Source organism: Styela clava, chromosome 12 (assembly GCF_964204865.1).
Source record: "Styela clava chromosome 12, kaStyClav1.hap1.2, whole genome shotgun sequence".
Lineage (NCBI taxonomy): Eukaryota > Metazoa > Chordata > Ascidiacea > Stolidobranchia > Styelidae > Styela > Styela clava.
The window spans coordinates 13446769-13453567 of NC_135261.1; positions in this window are offsets into that span (position 1 = coordinate 13446769).

Consider the following 6799-nt stretch of genomic DNA (forward strand, 5'->3'; position numbering starts at 1 on the left):
AAGTCGTAATATTTTAACAAACACCGATAAACTATATAAAATTCTGCTTTGAAAGGTCTGTGGTACCCCTCTTTGCTTGGTGCTCTAAGCACGTGCTTATATTGTTTAATGGTTAATCCGGCGCTGGCTATTCCCATACCCGACATGAGCTGGTAACTAGACAAAGGGCCTGATTCAGCATAATATGCTCAAGTCACTTTTTTGCCTTTCCGCTCTCTCGGCTTAGATAAAAAATTTTACTCCTTACGTAGACGTAGCATGTATTTTTTGTGATCCAATTTATCTTTGGCCCTGTAATGTTTTGAAAAATGTGATTTTTACCCAACCTTGCATGGCGTACATGTATAGTAGGTTAGGTAAGACAGAACGTAAAATTAATCGTAAATTTTGTTGTAAAGCTGCGATGTGATAAATCAACATTCCAATTTCGTAATCAAATTCGGATGCATCTAATTCCATACGTTTAGATATTTTGCTCTTGTCGTTTGTTCTTTTATAATATCAAGCAGTGAATATTTTTCACCACGACAAACCGGACGCAATATCTTGTCTTTACGAGTTTTTCGATGTCGTATAACTAACTCTCTGTCAATTATTTTTTTCTGTGGACTTCTTGAAATCATTTTTCTTTTTTGACTTTCCCTTTTTTCTGAAAATAAAACCAAATCATTAATATACCGATGCATAATGTACCGGAACATTTCTCACATAGAATGCATTACAATGTCAAACAAGAGAGTTACGCACAAATATATGGACACGTTAGACCAGAGCGAATCAGTCTTTACCGGTACCTTTGACGCTACCGGTACCCTCAAAAAAGTTCTGAATTTCCAGTAGCAAGAATTTTGCAGAATCAAAACGTACAGCCAGTCATGACACTGACTAAAATCCGTGTTCCCATGGATAAAAAATAATACAGCAAAATTTTAGACGAAATATCAAATTTTATAGAATTCACGCAAAATTTTGAAATAAATAAAAGTAATAGCCTTCTAGCGAAGAAATTAATCTTCAACCACTGAAAATTTCAAAGCAATTGGTCCAGTATTCGAAGAGAAAAGCGATTTTTTTAAAAACGTGTCAAAGAACAAGAACAACATAATATTGAAACGATCGTTATGGCCACTAAACGTGTCCAACAAGATCCTTACGCGAGGCACCTAGACATTTCCCACGAAAAATTACAAGAAAGACGAAGACTAGAACACACAAGTAAGACAGAACACATATACCAGGGGTGGGCACAATTTCTTGTATAAGAGCCGCATGCTGCAAGTCAGAACTTTAAAAGAGCCGCAGAATTTGTGAATTTATTAATATTATCGAAATACTATGAACAGAAAAGAAATTCACACAAGAGTCTAATAACAATAAATAGATAAACAAGGCAACTCTGACAACTCTGTTTCCATCTTCGTACTTTCGTTTTTTTAATTTTGGACACATCGCACAGTAACTTACTTAGACTAACTAACCGCAATCAAGCTGCAATATCGCCGACGCATCAATAAACATTGACCATTGTGACGAAAGATTTGCTGACTCGACTGACTTAAATTCAACGCTACAGCGATTTTCATACTAAAACATAATTCGACCTAATTATTGACGAAAACTTCTTTACGACTTTTAATAAATAAAAAGAGTTTACATTAAAGTTTTTCTATTAGTTAAAATTTGGATAATCATTTATGTTAGCGAGAAGAGCCGCACAAAAAGTCTGGCGAGCCGCGGTGTGCCCACCCCTGACATATACGTTCCATAAGAAATGCATTAAGAGTTGAAAAAGTACGCCATAGCGTACGGTATACCAACTGCCATGGTTGCCAGCGCCAAGTGATCAAAAAAGCCAGGTCAAGATCCGAAATACAGAAAAAAGCCAACGGTTTTATTAACTACGAATGCCCATAATTTGTCTGATTTGAAACTCTTAGCACAATAGTGGATATGCACAGTTTGCAATATGCTAATTTAGAGCCATCAGTCGATTTAGTAGCCCGCGCCACCAAATGTCTTTTCCCATTGAAAGTTGTATTTTCGGTTGCTATCATGATGATTTCCATTTCAGCATGATGAAAGGTTTATAAGTAAGCAGTAATTATTGAATGGCAGAACCAGAATGTACATCCGACACAATACAGTCGAGCTGACCTATCTTTATAAAAAAAAGTTGGGTATGTCGGGTATATAATTAGTTAACCAGTTATTTGTTTTCGGGTATGTAATTAGTTAACCAGTTTTTTGTTTTCGGAAGCATGGACTTGATGGTGGAGGAAGCCGTAACCGACCAGCGGTTATGTGAACCACCCTACGGCGGCGAGGAGTCCAGCAATCCTCTCGCACATGATCATCCCCACATGGGATTCGAACCTGCGAACCCATGAAGGGTAGGTAATCAGAGATGCGGTGGCGAGCGTATTCCTAACGCTTAGCACGATGCGCACACCGCCGAGACAATTCAATATGTAAAATACAGGGTGCCACGTTACATAGGGTGACCATACGTCCTCCTTTTGGAGGATTTGTCCTCCTTTTTCGATGAAAAAATTGCGTCCTTCGAGGACGCTCTGAAATGTCAAAATGTCCGACATTTGCACGCGATAAAATATTTAAAATTATATCTTTTGATATGGTAAGATAATTTTGAAGTAAGTAGAGACTTGTAATATCATTATACATAGGCTATGACAAGCAATGCATTGCGTTGTGATAGAATACACACTCTTATTAAATGCATACTCGTTTATAACGTAAAAATCGTTTTGTTCTGCAATTATTTTTTACGTCATTTCACGTTGTATTTCACAATATAGTAAAGTTTCGATTTTGGCAGAAAATTACGTCAGCAGACCCAATAAATTATTCCGGAAAGAAATACCTTTATCACTCAGGAACAAGGAAAAAGTATCCATGCTTTAGAAAAGATAAACTGATAGCGAAGCGGAGTGCATTACATACGGCTATGAGTCTATGACACTTTCGTTTCTGTGGCGAATAACGGCAAGCTTAGCAACAGTTGCACATTGAGAGTTCAAGCATAAAACAGCTGTTAGAGAAGAATCATCATCAGCGAAAGAGACCGACTATATTTTGCGCCTGCAACTCATATTGGAGAAAAGGACGTTTCATTGTGTAAAACATCACCAGAGTTACAGATCTGACAATTGTACGTCAAATCTATTGAAGAAGGTTTTCCCAGGTTCAAATATTTAAAAAAATATTTTTATGCTCGGACGAAAGTTTAAGCATTTTCTATTTTTCTGTTTGTGATAGAATAAACTACTGCCTGACTGCAGCCACAATGGCCAAAAGAACCATTTGAGTTTGTTTCCTATTTGAATCTGCTGCTAATGTAAGGCTGGCTCCTTGCTGATTCGAACAATTGTTATGTGTCCAAATTTACATTTGAGTATAGTAGTCCAATAACCAAAATTGTTTTTTATTTGTGGGGCTTAGCCTACTCCTCACTTTCAAATAATAGTGTAATAGTTGAAAATTTGCTTTCACGGAAAAAAATTATTTACTTTTATTTTTTTGTTTGTTTTTTCAAATTTTCTTTAATTTCTAATAGTCATATTTTACTGTGAATTTATCAGCGTAAACTTGGAGGGGGCAGACTTCGATGACCGCATGGTCGTGTCGCTCCTTCCAGTCTATACCGTAAAAAGTGTATTTTTTTATAGCTATTATTTATTTATTATTATGACTGTTTTTTTCTGGTTTACGAAATAAATATCTCTCTCTCTGTACCCACTAAATTTGATTGACACTTCTTGCAGCCAGTTCTACGATATTGAAAAAAATAACTCAACAATATTCACGAAGGAACTGCCAAATACTCATGGTCTAATGACAAATAAATTGATTCTTCTGTGGATGTTTTTTTAATCCTAGAGAATTCAGCATATATATAATGTATAATCTCAGGCACAGAAATGAGGTTCTACCAAACGACGTGTCCTCCTTTTAAGGTTTGGAAATATGGTCACCCTAACGTTACAGCTTAACGTATGTGACATGCCTAACTGTTACATATTTCTACTTATATTAGCGAAATACCCATTTTAGTAGGCACATAGCGGACAAAGCCATTTTAGTAGAAAGATATCGCGACATATCCATTTAACCCTTTCCATGCGATTTTTATTTTTTTTTATAAATAATCGTATTTTGCTACGCCGATTTTATGCATTTGTACCCCCACAACTAATCGACAATGATCCTCTGCTGCTCACTGACGGCTCGTTGGAAAGCTTAGAGTAGGGACATAGAGGACATAAACATTTTAGTAGGGACAAATAGCGGACATAGTCATTTCGTAACTAAGTTATGGTACCGGTACCCGTCTGTCCCGAAAACTTTTCGCTCATAGTCTAGTTAATTTTGGGGGTTTATTTATGTTTACTGATTGACGAAAAAGACGCGTAGATGATCACCCTAAATCGAGCAAGCTATTTCTCTCGCTTTTTCGTCGCAACGATCCCGATATTAGAGAGATCGCTGTCGTTAGTGAGTTCTTCATCGTCGACACAGATGGCATTTCGGGCGATCGTAGTTATACTCTGGATCTGTGGGTCTCATGTAGTTTCTTACCTAACATACTTCTAGTGGGCGTAGCATGACAATTTTTTCACGTATCAATCCTGATCCCCACCTGACTACATCATCTAAAAATTACGTCATTACGACGTCACAGTGACGTAATAGAGCCCTTCAAACTATACGAACTGCCATCAAAGACGCGCAAACGAGCACCCGAAATCGAACACTTATTTCTCTCGTTTTCTCGTCGCAACGATTACAATAGGAGAGCACCGATAACGTCAGTCAGTTCTTTATCGCCGGCGCCAATGCCATTTCGGTCGATCGTGCGTACGGTATATTTGGCAGGCTCTATGACGTGATTGTGATGTCGTAGCGATCGAATTTTTGGATGGCGTAATCAGATGGGGGTTAGGTAGGATTGCATATCAAAAAATTGTTATGCTACGCCCACTAGAAGTACGTTAGGTACGAAACTACACGAGACCCGGCTTTGTGACGTGATTCAGAGTTGGCCGTGGCATGAATGGCGTAGTCAGGTGGGGGGTTAGGATTGACATGTGAGAAAATTGTTACCGGTACCGTACCGGTACCGGTATGCTACGCCCACTAGAAGTACGTTAGGTACCGGTACCGGTACCGATGTACGGAACTACACCAGACTATTTCTACGGAAGCCGGAAGGGTTGCCATCTCCAGTATTTTTGTGGGAGCTTGTTTATATCAAAAGTTGATATGTAATGATGATGATGTGTAAGTGTCATTCAAACCAATAAAATGAGATTATCCTCAAGGGAAAAAAGGCTAATAAGATGGCCTGATTTTGTAATTAGGCTATATGATAAACAGCATCTTGCGCGGTTTCTATCAGTAAGATGCCAAGCATTTCGTTCTTATTATGTTCAATTAGATTTTTTGTTAATGTAATTGATAAGTCACAGGGATAGTTAGAATCGAACACTTTGTCGTTACTTTAGATCAGGGGTATGCAACCTGCGGCCCATGGAGATGGAGTAAAATGAACCGGCCCGCTATGCTTCACTAAAATTCAGCCACAAAACGGCAGCTGCGAAGTTTAGCCATAATGTATCTAATTATATAATCTATGCTCGAGGAGCAGATTACTGAACAAGGAGTGGATCGTTTTGTTATTATGTTGTTGTCACCTGATGTCGTAAAGTTATCAAGCGTAATGCAACAACAAGTGTCACATAAAATGTCATTTGTAAATAATTTGCCTGGTAAGACGACTTTAGTCCATGAGTTGACGCAGTGTTCGCTCGCTATTTAAAGTCAAAAATTTCAACTTCTGACTTGTTTGAAAAATGTGATGCATTAGCCACCGGTTCGGTTTTTAACTTTTTAAAAAAAATATATGCGCCCCACCAAGATTTGCAACCCAAAATTATATTTCTTGACCTGATTTTCTTTTTTGTGACTAGTGACATCTTATTTCATTTCCATAAAAATTTGGTTACATGGAGCCATGAGTTTATTTTGGCTGATTAGAACATGTAGAATATACCTCATTTCGACTTTTCCCATAGCTGAATTCGTATTTATTGTCGTATGAATTGAAATAGGCTATATTTTCATTAGAAAAAGAATTAATGTGTCGCTTCCATATGGAAGATACCATATTGTCTATTTTTATTTCGTAAAATTATGGGCCATCAATATCTGCCGTTGCTCAGTGATCTCATGTTTGGCCCATATAAGGACGAGGGATCATTTCATAGTGTATGTGTTATGTATGAATCGGTCATTTTTAATGACAGGAAATGGTTTCAGTGATGAGTTGTTGAGCCAGCGTATTTGATAGCATGTCAGTCTGAATTCTACATGTATACAGAATATAATGTGTAATTTTAGTATTTTCTTTTTTTTATATTAAATATTTATTTGGTAATAGACGGAAATCATTATTATTCATACATGTTCCTGTTATCAGTATTGGGTTACATCACTGTAATTTTGTTTGAAGTTGTTTTGATATTATCTGAATATGGCCATGATACTTATTAACAATTACATACAGAAAATATATTTGGATCATGGGCAATTTGACTGGGAGTCATGGAATGTGATTGGCAATAGTGATTTCATTCTAATGTCAATCACAGGTTCAGATGAGTTCAAGTCGTATTGAATAAGCCCAGATTCTATACAAACACATAATTTATTTTATTGTTGGTGATAAAATAGTATCTGAATAGTGAATACACATAAATTTAAATTACGGTAAATATATATT